The sequence below is a fragment of the Cricetulus griseus genome, chromosome 4 (assembly GCF_003668045.3).
Source record: "Cricetulus griseus strain 17A/GY chromosome 4, alternate assembly CriGri-PICRH-1.0, whole genome shotgun sequence".
NCBI classification, from domain to species: Eukaryota; Metazoa; Chordata; class Mammalia; order Rodentia; family Cricetidae; genus Cricetulus; species Cricetulus griseus.
Window position 1 is genome coordinate 148,941,208 of NC_048597.1, and position 17,270 is coordinate 148,958,477.

Consider the following 17,270-nt stretch of genomic DNA (forward strand, 5'->3'; position numbering starts at 1 on the left):
GCGTGTGCCACCACTGCCCTGGCCCTATTGGGTCAATTTAAGATGTGAGTTTATGCAGAATCCAAGGACTCCAATCAACACTTGCTGACAGGTCTTGCCCCATTGAGGAAACAGTATGCGCTGTTCCCTTCTTGAGCCTGAGTAGGGAACCAACCCCTCTGCATAGTGCACCATCTGGGTGCTTCGACTGGTCCACAGGGATAGGCTGGAATTCATGTTTACTCAACAGGACTTAGAAAGTTCCCACCTGGGAAAGAACCTGCAGTTTGGTGTCCCCTTTTCCCCAACCCTGATCATCGATGGTGCTTCCTAAGGACACAGAGATTGACCATGAATCTCTGCATCTCTGAGGGATGAGCCAACACCCAGCATAAGTACAAGGAGGAGGAGAGACACTGGAGCCCTTGGTTTGCATATCCTGAGCCCCTCCTTTGTTCTCTAACCAACCTCAGACACACGTTAATGGCCCTAACTGTCCATTAGACCTGAGCTAGCCTCCATAGCCCCTTCTGTGTCTCCCTGGGAACTTCTGCCTCCATTGAGCTTAGGGGGCAGGGAGGCAGGCAGGCAGGCAGGCAGACCCAGGAGAATATGTATGTCAGTTAAGGTTTGTCGTTTACACGTGGAGATCATTAACGAGACTTATTTTTAAATTGTAATTGCAAAATGTAAATGCTCCCCAAACTGATGTGTAATTGCTACCCCTCCACCCCAGCCCTTCCCCTCTGCTGCCAGCTTTGCAAGGAGAGAATTAGAAAATAAAAAGGGGGTGGATTATGTAAGCAAAACGATTTTAAAAAAAGAGAGCGAGAGCTAAGAATTTAAGTGAGACAGCTGGCGGCTTCTCTGATTGCCACAGTTCCAGCATTAGCTACAAAAATTGTCCTTGCCGATCGCACCCATCCAAGCAATAGTGTCAACTGTGCTTAGGCTCCAGGACACACCATCCTGCCACTCACTTGGAGAGACAATTCAGTGGTGAGTCAGTGTGTCTGGGAGTCTAGGGTTAGGATAGTGGTTGCGTTCCTATTTGAACTGACTTCTATCTTCTTGGAGGAAGCCCCCCATTTTCCAGAAACACACAGCCATGCAGGAGCTATATCAGTCAGGCAAACCCTCTCCCCATATACCAGCAGCTGTAAGATGGCACAGGAGCACAGGCTGGTCTGTATGAGCCTAGCAACAACCTTAGCCAGGAGAGAGTGGAGTTCTACCAGGTAGTCCATGGGGACAGCCACAGGGCTGCCTCAGTCCTAGAGAAAGTCGCTGAACTTGGCTTCAGGAGGCAGCACACTCACACTAGCTCACCACATCTGCAAGCCTGGTTCAGGCTTTCTCTGTACCCTTCATGTGCCCTCCATATTCCTCAAGGTCTTCTAGCTTCTACATACATTGAACTACATGTACCATCATTGTGTGCTCAGGCTTCAAATGCCAAAAAGATTGTCAACCATGGCTTCAGGGGAACTGCCCCCCAAAATGTAGTGCTGTCTTGACCCCTGTGGATGTCTGCTCATGGTATAGCATGTTTAAGTAAGCCCCATCACTATACCAGCACTACAGTGCCTCCAGACAGGAAGTGAGACAGTCATGGCTGCCTGCTCTTTCCTTCTCAGATACAGTCATCTATGACGGCCTGTGACCACTAACCACCTGCTTGGGAAACTGGGACAGTCACATTCACTGCCTGTGTCACCAACTTTCTCCTACTTTAGAAAAGAAATAGGTTTTTCTGAGCAACATGGCAATAATTACCAACCTCAGAAGGAAGACTGATGGACAGTGAGGTTTACAAGGGTCCCAAGACATTATGGAAACAAAATACCAGACAAGGTCCTTGGGAGTTGGGGCTGCATCTCACCATAACAGACCCAGCCCCAATCACGGCATTCAGGAAGAGAAAAGGGGTTGTTTTAAATAATGGGCTTCCAAATTGCTAACTACACTGCTACCTAAGTCTGTGGGATCTGAGGAGAATTAAAAAGCCAAAAAACAAAACCACAACAATAAAACCCACACCCATACTTGCTAGGAGGCTTGCATGTGGGTTCTCCATGCAAAGTACTTCCTACAGTCTAAGGAACTATTTCTCCAAATCTGTCATAAACACCTAGGTGCAGTTTCCTCCACGTTCATTAAGTCCTTTGGGGCGCTTATGTGTGGATCCTCACCTACTTCACAGAATAAGGGTCTCTGACTATGGGACTGGCATTTGTTACCAACATCCCAGGGCAATTCTCAGATGATACTTGCTCTAGCACCGTGCAAATGTGATCATCACCATGAGTGTGTACAACGTCCATTCACCTGTACCTCATGGAACATGAAAAGCAGAGAGCATACAACAGGACTGCCTAGGGAGGTGACAGAAAGACACGAAAATGCAAGGCTGTCTAAGGCTGTCTTTGCTAAATATCTGCTCAGGTGACCAGTTGGTGCTAGAGGGAATTCTGGGGGAAAGACAATGTATATGGGGGCGGGGCTTCAGCATGTGTCAAAGAGCAGAAAAGCAAGCCTTACTGTTGGGTGATCCCACCGCCTCTGGGATGGTCTTCAGGAGGCTCACCTCCTCTTCTCACTTCAAGCTGGGCCAGAAATGCTTCTTGTCAACCACAGAGAGAGCACCTGCAGAAGGAAGGGGACAGTGGGTTTCAGGGGAGGGCATCCATGCAGAGGACTGGGCTCTCCCACCCAGTTCCTCCTCCCCAGGACATGTGTTATTACAGAAAGAATGAATTCTATTGTCACAGTTGGACTTGCCTGCTGGTTTCCTGACCTCAGGTTGACTGTCCAGCAGTGGAAAGGTCTCTAGAAGTGATTTGTACACTGGGACAAGCTGACACCTTGTAAGATGGGAACTCAGAAGGACCGGAGCAGCATGCTCTTTTCGTCTGAGGCTGAGCTTTGGGGTCCAGGGGATGACTGGCAGGCTTAGAGTAGGGGTCTGAGGGGATAATGATTGGGTGAAGATGGGAGGAGCTTGAGGAAAACAGGGAAATGGGAAAGAAAAGTCAGGCGAGGAATAGACCAGAACCAAAGAAAGACAACCCTAGGCCTAAAGGGGGCCTTAGCTGCCTGCCTTTAAAAGTTATATTTAGGTTCAAGTGAATTAATTTTCACAATATTTGAAATGAACCATGATGTCTGAGGCAGAGTCTGGATGGTCAGCCTTGCCATTAGGTCTGGCCAGATGTTTCCCAACCATCCCATCACTTTCTCCTGAGGATGAATGACTCCAAGGATGCTCTGCTAAGAGCTGGAATGGATCAGGGGCTACTCTAAGCTGTATTTCCAGGGCAGCAGTGGGCAGTTCCTCTGGCCAAGAGCCTAAGCCCTGTCCTTGAGGCAGATTCACCTGTAACATCAGCAGCCCCTGCCTAGTTAACACCAGCTTAGGGAAAACACATTTGCACCTCAGCAAAGAATGTAATTAACTAGTGGCTTGACAACAGGAGCCGAGAAAAACAGTCCTGGTTGGGGCTGCAGCAGGGAAACAGAAACTAGATATCAGCCTGAGCAACAAGGTTTTCCTGCCTCTGTGTGTGTGTGTGTGTGTGTGTGTGTGTGTGTGTGTGTGTGTGTGTGTGTGTGTTCGCATGCAACACATTGCTGGGGAGGTGAGGGTGGCAGACAGACAACATCTAAGGAACCTCAGGGAGGTCCAAATTCCCAGTTGCAAGAGAGAATAAGGCGGAGTGTGCTGGGATAGGTTGACTTTGAGAGATGTTCCAAAAGTAAACAGGTAGCCCTTGCATTTCCACTAACAAATGCCCTCTGGGTTAAAGCCACCGCCCTGCTTTCTTCAGACCCCACACTCCTCACAAGAGGAGATGAAGAATACTGGAACATATTTGCATGTTTCTGGCCCCTGAGAGAGCCACACAGAGAGGCCAGAGAAATCAGCACCAATGGAGGATGGGGCAGTGTTAATACCAAATAACTCTTGTCTCACTCCCTTCGCCCTGCTCCTCCTCAATGTAACCTTGTTGGTGAACTCAGTAATGAGTCTCAGGGCTCTAGGCACAGAGGCTGCAAACCTGGGAGGCTACTCCAAGATCCATGCAATTTTCATTCTTTGTCACTATCCCTTCTCCTTCCTTCCTAATCAGAGATAAAGATCCTCTTTCCCTCTTTCCATCCCCTGTGGCACATGCTAGACAGGCCATCCCTTCGGTCACACTTGTCATACTCCCTCCTGGTCTGTGCCTTCAACCCTCAGTGCCTCTACACCAGTGAGTTATCTGCAAGCAGTGAGCTCTCATGGCCTTTCATGGGCTTACAGCTGCTCCACTACCAGGATGCCTCGTAGTGTCTTGCTATGGCAGGCACTTAGAACTCTAGTGGCTACATTAGACCAAATTGCTTTCTGGGTGCCTACTCTGGGGCCCTGTCTGACTAGATTCATCCTCCTCTCTATAGCCAGGGTCCACTACTCTCTACCCAAGCAGAACCACCCTCCTTTGCCACACCTGGCCCCCAGTTTCGCAGTTCTCTCAATACTCTCGTTCTGTATTTCTACCTGACAGGAACCTAGTCATTCTTCAATGCTCATCTCAAACAATCTGGTGGCTGCCTCAGCAGCCCAAAGTAATTTTCTTCTCTGTGTTTCTAAGTAACATGCTGCCTGTCAATCTCTGCAGGCTCTTGCCATATTCTGTTTCATGCTATGGTCATCTTCCATCCTGTCATCTCTTTCCAAACTGTGAACCTCATAGCCAGAAAGAACAGCTTGTAGGTTTTTCAGTCTCCAAAGTACATTCATAGAAAATACCATATTTCATTCTTAAAAACTAATCTTAGAAGTAACATTTTATCACCTTTACAAAACGCATCCACTTACTATATAGAAAATAGAAAAATAAGAGAAGTAAAGTTGTTAGTTGTAATGCTATAATATGATGGCCACATTTTATATTTGAAATAAAATGATTGTTTCTTAAAATAGCACCATACTATGAACACAATTTAGTATTGGACAATATACTACAAACACTTTCATGCAAGGGGAATTTATTTATCATCATCATCGTTGTTATTTGTTTCTTGAGACAGGGTTTCTCTGTGTAGCTTTAGCTGTCCTGCAACTTACTTGATAGACCAATCTGGTCTTGAACTCAGAGATCCATGCCTCTGCCTCCTGAGTGCTGAGATCAAAGGCATGTGCCACTATGACCCAGCAGGGATTCATTTTTTTTTAACTTTTGTTTTTATTTTTTGAGACAGGGTTTCTCTGTGTGATAGCTTTGGATGTCCTGGAACCAGGCTGGCCTTGAACTCAGATATCCACCTGCCTCTGCTTCCTGAGTGCTGAGATTAAAGGCATGAACCACTATTGCCTGGCAAAATTCATTATTTTAATGGCTATATGATGGGGGATGTCCTTCTGTATGCTGTGAATATATGTTCCTCTTATTGGTTGATGAATAAATCTGTTTTAGCGAATAGACCAGCAGGATGGAGCCAGGCAGAAAGTAAGGTAGTACTACCAGACTAGGAGAATTCTGGGAAGAGAAACTAGGAGAGTCTCGAGGAGACGCCATGTAGCTGCCAAGAAAGCAAGAAGCTTGGTCACCACTGGTAAGCCAAGACACAGATTAAAAGAAATGGGTTAATAATTAAGAGAGAGCTAGCCAATAAGAAGCTGGAGTCATTGGCCAAACAGTTTATAATTAATATAAGCCTCTGTGTGTTTATTTGGAACTAAATGGCTGCAGGACCAGGTCGAGCAGAAACTTCCGTCAACAGCTATATGACATTATCTTTTATGAACATGTTATAATTATTCATCTAAATTTTTATTTTATGTTGTTCAGATTATTTCCAGTTCTTTTAACCATCAAAAAAGAATGAGCATTCCTGCTAGCTTTTACCCCACTCCTGATTTTTTTTCCCCTAGGTAAGTTTTTTGTGGAGTTGTCAAGTCCAAAGATGCATTCATTTTAAAGACCATCCACAGATTCCCTGCAGGAGGGTCATACTTATTCAAGTCCTACCAGCAGCAAAGGAGAAACGTATTTTTCCTTGTTAAGTAGTTGTTCCATTTTTTTAAATGCAGCTAACGACGAGGCTTAGGAAAGTCAAACACAGGTACGTTTTTGCCTTATCTTCTAGCATTAGAGGTTTCATAGATCTCATTTCCCTATGCTGCCCTCTTCTTTCTTGTATGTCTTACCAATGCAAAGAGAACACTTGCAGTTGGCAGTGCTAATTCAGGGTTGTTTTCCTCAGAGGGGAAGAGAGAGGTGGACATGCCTAGAGGGCCGTTCCTAGAGCCTTTTCAAAGTCATTCTCCTCATCTAGTTCTCAACGTCTCTGAGACCACTATGGCAGATGGGAGAACTGTTGTGAGCTACTGCTTATGATACCCCCTTCCCTCTTCTGTGTAGGTGCAAATTGCTTCAATTTAGCCTGTGTATTAAGAATCTACCATGTGCCTGGGCCTGCACCCAAAGACGAGTCAATCAATCCCTAACGTCTCTCTTCCTCTCCCCTCTCCAACCCTTTTCTTCCTTACCCCCTGCACCGCCTTTCTTCTTCTCTTCCTGTCCTGTTGATTTCATATTTGAGTGGGAAAGGTTGATGGATGGGAAGTACCATGAACTGCCATGTGTGTGTGATGCTGCTTTAGCTTCCCTTCCTCTATCAAGCACAGAGAGATGAGGTCAGGGTCCGGCCTAGGTTCAGAACTAGGCAAGGCAAGAAGCTCTGTCTGTTTCTCATGTCCTCCAGCTTCTGTCTCTCATCATGTTCCTTACACCCCAGAGAGCGTGTGTGTTTGTGGGTTGGGAAGAGCTCCCTCCTGCAGCCATAGGCTTCTGACTTCTTTCTGCTCTAGCTCTACCTCCACCCACCCTGGGGTGACGCTGGGATTCCTTGGATAGGTTTGGAGAGCAGCGTGAGTCAAGAGAAGCCTACCTGCCTCCCGCTCTGGGATTAATAAAATGCACATTAGTGAGAGGAAGGATGATCAGAGGTGACACCAGCATGCCCCTGTGTGGGGCACAGCTTCAGGGCTACAATAGACATAGATTTCTCCTTTCCCAGAACTGACAAGCAGCTATCACCACTTGTTTCCCTACCGCCCACAGGAAGCTCGGAGGCAGAAATATAGCCTATAATCTCCTTTCTGTCACTGGCAGTGATTCCTCTGAGCATAAGGAGGGCAGCTCACATGTCAGAAAGCTCCGAGGAAGATGAAAGACAAAAAGAGGGTGGAAAGGAGAAAGAGGCTGCAGATGTGTGCTTGCCATCCTGTCTACCTCAGGCACCCTGTGCTCCTTCTTCTCCAGGGAAAACACCCCCACCACAGTATTCTTCACTATTCCAAGTCCTCCTCCTTTAACAGGCTGCCCGGGACAATACTGCCTGAACCTGGGCTGAAGCTGGACAGACAGCCTGAGAGACAGGGCTGAGTCATGGAGGCAGCCTGAAGGACACACAGAGAACTGAGCCCTATATGACCTTATATAAAAACCCAGATGTCTGGGAGACAAGGAAGAGACCAGAGCTTTGATTTGAAGATAAAGTCCCTTTCATCCTTACTACTTCCCCAGACAATGGAGTGATGCTTGCAGCTCCTTAGTTCCATTGGGCCACTCCTTGCTGCCCAAGTTCATCTTAGCTGGACTCCCTCTGTCAGGGAGGGCAGCTCCCCAGAGAATGCCTTTACCTATTTTGCCAAGTTGCACTTGGGTATTTTTCAGAGAGCAGGAGAGTAATAAAGACAGCTGCTGGAATCTCTGGTCAGAGGCCCAAAGTTAAGGCCTATCTCTCCCACTTGGAGAAGATCTCCACTGCTGTCTGTCCTAGTACTAAATTCCTTGAAAGAGTATTCACTCACTCTGGAGCCTATCTGATGGCCACAGCTTCAATAAGCGCAGGTGTGACAACGTAGTTAGTTTGCCTACAGTGTCTCTCCTGCAATTCCCCAACGGTGGACATCTGTAATATTCTCTGGCCTCCTTCCTTCCTGTGTCAGGGTGTGCAAGCTAAGGAAGTACAGCTGCTGGTTCCAGGTCTGCCATAGATGTGTTCTGTGATGTCCGACAAAGCTTTCCCCTAGTCTGAAATTAGTTTCATCATCATTCTTATCATTGGCCTCATGGTCTTCTACAGACAAGAAGGTAGGCTTGAAAATGTGGCACTTCCCATCCCATTCCCTGAGGATTCTTGATTATCAGCTGAGCCAAACAGTCACCCTAAGGAAAGCCCAGAATGCAACAAGAGCAAGGACACTGGCCTCCAAAGCCCGATTGTAATGTAGGGGAGCAGAGGTCCTCCTCGGGAGCCCCTGTGTCATATTCAGCCATGTTTCATGTGTTTCTTCTGGCAAACTCCAGCAGCTTTCCATGACCACAGTGATGAATGTCTAGATGTCTTAAGCTTTCCCTCTCATCCTTCATTGTCAGATTGGACCTTTGTCCAATCCCCAACTTGAACCTTTGTCCCAGCTGAGAGAGGCTGCCACTATCCAACACCCGATATCTAGTTCACACTGGCCTGCACATGCGCTCGCTGCTAAAGAACCTGGTGCTTCCTGTCTTTCTGCCTCTGGCTCCTACCAATCCCTACGGCTACCTCCAGTCTCAGCCCTCCACTGCTGAAGAACTGCCTCTTAGACTGCTGTCTATGATGGGCCCTTAACCTTACTGTATTTTCTGAACTTCAGTTCTTCAAATTAAACGAGATCTCCTTGATGACATCATCAACCTGTGTCTTTATTTCTTGTACTACCCTTGTGCATGCCTAGGTCAGCACTGAGCCTGTGTAGATCATGCAAATGATCATTCTTGTCACCCAGAAGACAGTACTAGAAAATATTAACTCAGATCAATGCTGAATCAGTTCAGTCAAGAGTTTGCCTACTTAGTAATGAGTATTCATGGCCGAGGGCATTGCAATTCTCTATACTTCACTGTCCCCAAATTGAGTACTTTTGACTGAGGATGAGTTCACATGCTTCCTGCAGTCCCCGAGTGTAAGAAAACTAGCATAGAGAAGTGGGTCAAACATGGATTTAATGCCAGCCTCACTCTTCCTCCCGTGTAACCTGACTAAGTCTCCTAGTAGTAGCTACTTTTAAAAACAGGAACAGCAATGCACGGGGTGTTTTGAGGATGGTGTGGTATTATATCACATACAAGGTGTGTTTAGTGGGGAGTAAGGGACTCTGCAGTGCTAAGGAGTAGGTCTTTAATAGAGACTGACTTGTCGTTCACATTAGTGATAGTGATGGCACCCATTCTCCAAGAGTCAGCTCCTCATGTTTGTAATCTGTTACCATTTGTCCTGTATTAGAGTTATACTGACCACATGGGTGATTTTGATTTTATTATAGAAATGACATAACCTAAACTACTGGGGTGGTGCTGCTTGGATTGGTTGTTACCATTGCTGTTCTCTTATTTAGGCTTCTGAATCTCAATCCTTGAAATGGTTTTCCTGTACTAATTATGCATTTTCAGAGTCAACATATTTAAGGGAAGCAGGAAAAAGAGTATTAAACTGCAGAGACGCATTGCTCGTGAAATAGTCTAAATTTGTGTAAATTCTTTGCCATGCATAACTCCTTGCATCCAACTTGGTAACTCTCTCAACTTGTCCCTGTAAGTCACTTATATGTGCGTTTTTATACTTGGGTGCTATTTTATGCTATTCATGCTGTAAATGAGGTTGAAGAAAAGTCTTAGCAAATAATAACAGGAATGTACTGGAAGAGTTTTCTAACATAAAAATAATACTTTTGTGGTGTTTTACTTGACAGCTCGAAAACTCTTGAAGTTATCTAGGAAGAAAGGTCATACGCAGTTAATAAAGGCAGACTTTCACCATATCTTTTGACTCCAGCCCAGTCCTTTTTGAATGTTGTCACACTGCCTTTCAAGAACCAAAACTGCCTAAAAAATACAAAAGAGACACAAGCAAACAGGCACTTGCTTAGCTATCTATTACTATGGCCATAAAATTGTTTTTCACCCTTCCATTGCTATTCACCTTTCTCTTTGGTTTCAAAACTCCCAAACTTGTAGTATTTAAGAATTTTTATATTCCATTTTTATTAATTATCAGTGGCTGTGGATGTGCATGCATCACAGTGTGGAGGTCAGAAATTTTGTGCCAATTTTCTCCTATCACATGAGTATTGGGGATGGAGCTCAGATCCTCTGGCTTGGCAGCAGGCATCTTCACCTTGACAAGCTGTCTCCCTAGTGCTTTTCACACTTTAATCTTGAGACTTGGAATTCTGCCTACAGAATATGTACAATAAAACAATAAAAGTTAATCCCAGAGTTTGGGGGTTGTTTGTTTACTGTCGAATGATCAATAGCAATGTTTATGCATACAAATGTGTGAAAATAGAGAGGTATACAGCTCAGTAATAGGAGAGCGTAGACAAGGGTCTGGGTTGGATCCCCAGCATCACACACAAAAATCTAAACTAAGGTATTTGTATATATGAAAAATGGATATAAGAGATTTAAAACATGTGTTTTTTGGTTTCTGTTTTTTTTTTTTTCTTTTTTTTTAGTTTCATCTCTCCAAAGTTTTCTTTCAGGCTACCCTTCCCCCATTTAGGGTGAATCATTCCTTCCCCTCTGCTCTCCCAATAATTGGGATCATACCTCTAGGATAAAAGTCCAAAGTTCTTAGCCATGAACAACAGGCTGTCTCGCTGAATTAGTATCACACATTCCTACATGCATCCTTCTGTGAAGCCCCAAGTTTCCAGAGAACAAGGACTTCGGATTTCCTACATTGCATCTCTAACCCTGCATCCCACTCAGTGTGTGTTTATAAAATCAGGGAATGGATGGATGAGCAGGAATGCCATGAGCAGTCAAGAGATCTGGCCAGAGTTTGGCCAGACACAGAAATGAGCTACGGGAAGGACTAGTGACAGGGAACCTATCATGGAAAGTAAATTATCCTTTTCAGTAGAACAAGACCATCCTCTCTCACCCCAGCTTTAAAGCTTAAATTTGCCCCACAAGGTTTTATTTCTTGGGAAAAACTTGGACCCTTAGCAGAAGACTTCAACATTGAAAAAGCTACAAAAAGCCTGCCTGTGTCTAGCTCCCTCCACCCCAGTCTCCATACCAAAGTCTTTCCCCAGTAGTCAGACCTTCAACCTTGAACCTTGCTTTCTCACTACTCAGGCTGATGGACAACTCTGCCTAGATGCTGAAGCAGCCTTCTCCAAAAGCAGGGAAAGGTAAGTGTATCTTGGCAGCATCAGGCTGTCCTTGTTCTGAGCCAGCTGGAGTTAGCTATGCCTTTCCTCTCCTCTCCTCTCCACTGCCATACTTTAGCTGGCAGGAGCCTCCTGGTCCAGTTCTGCTCCTGCCCTGTACCCCTGCTTGGCACTGCAAGGATGGTTCTAGCACCAGCGTTTCCTATGATCAGGTCTTTAGCTCTTACCGCACCAGTTTGTGATGGTCTGAGTATTCCTAGGATCCACAGGATTAGCTAATTCTCAGCAGAATCTCAAACCTATACATCTCCTGAGATCCCAATATGCATTTTGTGTATATCAGGTGTTTAACAAGTATCTGTTGATAAAGACATACATAAATGTATATATGTAACAGAGGATGTGCCATGCTAACATACTACATGCTAATTTCTTCACAAGGAGGGATATTATCCAATTTAGTAATTAATCCTTGTACCACCCTGTGAAATGGATAACACCAGTCCCATGCGCAAAGGGAAGCTGAGGTTAGGAAAATCAAGTGACCTTCCTGAAATAAGGGAAGAAATCAAAGAGCAGGGTCCAAGAGTTATGTTGCAGCCCTGTTAGCACAGCTCCTCAGTGCCTGTGCCTCTGCCCACCTGTCTACCTGTCCATCTGCCCCTCTGCCCACCTGTCCTTCTGCCCACTTGCCCACCTGCATACATGCCCCTCTGTCCACCTGCCCCTCTGCCCACCTGCCCCTCTGTCCACCTGCCCACCTGCCCCTCTGCCCACCTGCCCCTCTCCACCTGCCCCTCTGCCACCTGCCCCTCTGCCCACCTGCCCCTCTGTCCACCTGCCCCTCTGCCCACCTGCCCCTCTGCCCACCTGCCCCTCTGCCCACCTGCCCACTTGTCCACCTACCCCTCTGCCCACCTGTCCCTCTGCCCCTCTGCCCACCTAGCCAGGGGAGAGACGTTAAAAAGCAGAGCTGCTCTTCTGCCTCACTTGGGAAATAAACAAGAAGAATTTTTCTTCTCATCATTTGGTGAGTCAGTGACATTTCGTTTGACAAAGGATGTAGGAAAAGCCTCTCCCGGGACTAGTTTTGGGACCAAGCTCTGATAATATTGCTTTATTGAAAAGGAATGCCAGGAACTGATCTCCGGATGGCCTTTACATGGAGTAATTTATGCAGAAAAAGGAAATACTTATTTTTAAAGAAACACATTGATCTACACATAGTCACAATGACAATGGTAAGGACAGTGTGCATGCGCGTTTGCATGCATACATATACAAACACACATACAAAGTCAGTTTCTCTGTCTTCCCTCCCTCTCTATACCTCTCTATATGTGTGGGAAAAAAACACACAAATGTACAGATTCTGGTTCATGCTCATGGTCATGGCCACACACAATAAAAAGTCAAAGCACTCCAAGTCAGGAGAGGGACAGTCTCCCCATCCCCCACCCCTCCACCCCCCACCTCCCCACTCCTGATTGCTAAACAGTGCAATGGGACTGACTCCCTTCTACGTCCTCTGAGGAAAGCTGCAATTTTCCCACACATGAAAATTTCAGTCGTTAGGGAATGCACAAGAATCATGCCATCGAAGAGATTAATCTCTCTGTGACTCCTTGCCCTGTCTGACTCCGGGCCTGCTCCCTCCTGTGTGATCACACTTCACAGGAGATGGTGCCAACGAGATGACCCGCTGCCCAAGGCACAGCTCCACTCAGGGAGATTTATGCTCTGCACCTTACTCAGGCCTCCACCATAACCTTCTCTGAGAGCAGAGGAAGGATAAAAAGAAAAGGAAATGAAATGTCCATAAAACTCTCCTTTAGATGCCACTCAGCACTGGAAGAGATGCAGAAGGACTGCACTTAAAACACCTTCCTCCCCAGGCTGCTTGCAAAGAGCTGGATTGGCAAGGACTCTAGAACCAGGAACTCTTTTCCCACGATGGGGAATTTTGACTTGGGCTCAAGTAGAGCGCAGGATGCCTGTTCTTATAGAATGAACACCTGAAAACTCCAAGAGGCCAGAAACCACACAGAGATTAACATGTATTAGCACTATACTGCTCTGGGTCTCCGTTGGTTTCTCCTTATGTAAATAAGGTTAGAACTGGATGGTCATTTCCAGCATGGTCTGTATCAGGGGCCGCCTTGCTCTGCGTTGGTGCCACATTAGTAAGACTTTCCATACCTCTGAATGCATCCCCAAACATGTCCAGTCATGTTCATTGGCTTTCTGTGTAAGTTGCACAATAGCTACATGGGATGTAGTGCTACAATCAATACCTCCAGTAAACAGACAGAAATCAAAACTGAAAAATATGTGTCTTGGTGAATGTCACAAAAAGAATCAGCATTGATTAACTTCCACGGAGTCACTCTATTTAAAATAGCAACAACACAATGCTGTGAAAGCCCTAGAGTTTGCACTAACAATTTTTTCTTTTTCCTTTTCTTTCTTTTCCTTTCTTTCTTTCTTCCTTTCTTCCTTCCTTCCTTCCTTTCTTTCTTTCTTTCTTTCTTTCTTTCTTTCTTTCTTTCTTTCTTTCTTTCTTTTTCTGAGACAGGGTTTCTCAGTGTAACCCTGGCTGTCCTGGAACTCACTCTGGTCTTGAACTCAGAGATCCGCCTGCCTCTGCCTCCCAAGTTCTAGAATTAAAAGTGTGCACTAGCACTTATTGTCTAGGTCAGATTGGTTGAGTAATAATTGAATTGTGTGTGACTTAGGATAGAGACCTTTCCTAAAGGAAGATAGTTCTTCCTTTAGGAAAAGGTTGAACCCCCCACTTGGCTATTAGAGGGACAAGATGAAAGAAAGGGGAAAAAGCTAATATTCACTCACTCAACAGGAGTTAGTTGAGTGCCTGCTTTGTGTGAGGAACTGTTCAGGATCGTGACCAGAAGTGATAACAAGCCCAGCATTTATGAGGCTTACACTTGGTTGGGAGAGATTCGAGAGCAGTGATGACAATCACAAGACAACAAATGAGGTTTATAAATAAAATACCATGTCAGATGATGACAATGGCAAGAAGGTAAAGGACAGACAGTAAAGTATCAAGAGTCAACAGCCTTTCATGGAGACAACATGGGAGCCGGAGGGCAGACAAGTGGGGAGAGTGGTGGGTGTAGTGGTTTGAAAGAGAAATGTTCCTCATCCTCTCAGGCATTGCAATTCTTGGTCTTCAGTTGACAACATTTTAGGGGCAAGATTTGGGTACAGCATCCTTGCTGGAGGAAGAACACCACTGGGGTGGGCTCTGAGGTGAAAGGTCAAGCTCTACCTCCAGTTTTTCTTTTTCTGTTTCATCCTTGTGGCCAAAGACATAATCTCTTAGTTTCCTGCTCCTGCTGCCATGCCTTCCATCTGTGATGAACTCTTTTTCCTCCGGAACTGTAAGCACAAACAAACTCTTCTACAAACTGCCTTGATCATGGTGTTTTATCTTGGCAAAAGAAAAGTATCAAATACAGCTAATGAATATGATTAAGTGCATTATCTGCATATATGCAAATGTCATGATGAAACCTTGTCTGTTGGTTTTAAGTACTGGTACTGAACCTAGAACCTCACATATGCAAAGGCAAGCCACTGGGCACTGAATATATCCCCAGCTGTCTTTTTGCTTCTTTATTTTATTTATTGATTGATTTTTCATGACAGAGTTTTTCTGTGTAACAGCCATGGCTGTCCTAGAACTTACTTTGAAGACCAGGCTGGCCTCGAACTCACAGAGATTCACCTGCCTCCAACTCCAAGTGCTAGGCTTAGAGGTGTGCACAGCCACACTCAACTTTTTTTTTTTTTGCTTCTTTTAAATGTTGAAGTCTAGCCTACAGTGGTGGTACATGCCTTTAATCCTAGAACTTGGGAGAAAGAGACAGAAGAATCTCTGAGTTAGAGGCCAGCCTGGTCAACAGAGTTCCAGGACAGCCAGGGCTATACAGTAAGCCCCTGTCTCAAGAAGAGAGGAGAGAGGAAAGAGCAGGAGAGGGAGGAGAGAGAGAGAGAGAGAGAGAGAGAGAGAGAGAGAGAGAGAGAGAGAGAGAGAGCCCTGGTTTTACTAAGTTGCCCAGGCTGGCTTTGAACTAGCCCAGGTGTGCCTTGGATTTGTAATTCTCATACTTCCATTTCCTATATATACTAGTAAGGGCTGAGAAAGTAGAATGCTTGCCTGGAATGTGTAAGGCCCTGGCATTGATCACCAGCACCTCCAAAAAAACAAATATTACTAAATGCTAACTTTTTTAAAAAAAGATTTTGTTTATTTATTGTGTATACAGTATTCTGCCTGCAGGCTAGAAGACGGCACCAGATCTCCTTACACCATGTGGTTGCTGGGACTTGAACTCAGGACCTCTGGAAAAGCAGCTAGTGCTCTCAATCTCTGAGCTATCTCTCCGGCCCCAAATGCTAACTTTTAAAAAGACAAAAAACTTAAGTCCCTTCAGTAACTTTAAAATAGGAAAATAGGCCAGACTCTGAAAGATCGAGGGATCTAAAACTCCACTGAGAGGAAACAAGACGGCATCCATAGGGAGTCAGGCCCTTCATCAAGGTGTCTGTTAGACTGAGAAGGAAAGAATGGACAAGGGAAACCTCCCCTGCTGGGATAAGGAGGGCAAGTTTCTAATTCTCTCTGTGCAGAGTTTAAATTATTCCTTCTCCATCCCTCTGGCATCTCCTCAGACCATGGGCTAAGGGCAGGTAAGTGAGGTGCTCCTCTTAGGCACAAAGTTGAAGAGGCAAAATTGGAGGAAATGAGCAAGGCCAGCAACAGCAGCCACATCTTGTCTCCTCTCCCTGAGGCTAAAGGAAAAATCTGTAGCACTGTCCCTGTTTCATGTATACATGTATCGAAATAACACATTGTGCCCTATGAACTTGTACACTTATATGCCAACAGAATTATTCTAATTTATGATAGTTTGCTTACCATGCATTTGTGTCATTCATTTTTATTTCTCATTTTAAAACAATTACATTAAATATTATTCCACTTGTTGACTGAGTTTTTTTTTTTTTGGGGGGGTCTCTTTCAATTTTGTGTCTGAGTCTAGGCAGACTTCTCCCCACGTCTTCGTTCAATATGAACACATGCAAAAGCTTTGGGAGATTCCGGGCAGTAGTGGCTCATGCTTTTAGTCCCAGCACTTGGGAGGCAAAGGCAGGCGGATCTCTGTGAGTTAGAGGCCAGTCTGGTCTACAGAGTGAGTTCCAGGACAGGCTCCAAAGCTACACTGAGAAACCCTGTCTCGAAAAACCAAAACCAAACAAACGAACAAACCAAAACAAAATGAAAGCTCTGAGAGGAAGAAGAGGGGCTGCAGCCTCAAATGGGGGAGCTGACACAGGGAGAGTGAAGTCCTGCTAGCAAGACAGAGAGAGGGAGCCAGGATATCTTCCCAGGAGAGGACCTCAAGGCATGGTCAGGAGGGTCTAAACTTTCTTTCCTCTCTGGGAATCTTGGGAAGCTGAGCTTTCCGCAGTGTGGATGGAATCTCATGTTAATCTACTGGAATGTCAATAGAAAGATGACCACTCACTCTAGAGGGCTTGGAGAACATCGGTGAGAGAGGAGATATAACACTTCTTATAGCCCTGCCACTCAACACTCGCCAAGGACCAAGCACAGAGGGTTCTGCACCCTTAGAGGTTAGGGAACAGGAAGGAAATTTGGAACGAAAGGAACATTCCTAAAGGATGAACAGCAGCAGCACCATGTGTCACCAAGGGAGGGCTCAGGCCCTAAACTCTCTTCCCTACTGCAGCTCCCTGCTTCCCTCCAGTGTCCTCTGAACACCAGGATTAAATCCTAGGACTTCAGATGATGAGCCATTCCCAAGCCCTTATTAAAAAATAAGATACATCTTGAGCACACATATGTTTGAAACCTTTTATAACCCTGCTCCTGCCTAACTTCCCAAGATTATTATCTCTTATGGCTCTCCTTCATGTGCCCAGATGGTAGAGCTGGCAAGTTACCTGAATGTGCCTTGCACAATTCATGTTGAAACCTCATTCCAGCTGGGTGATGGTGGTACAAGCCTTTAATCCCAGCACTTGGGAA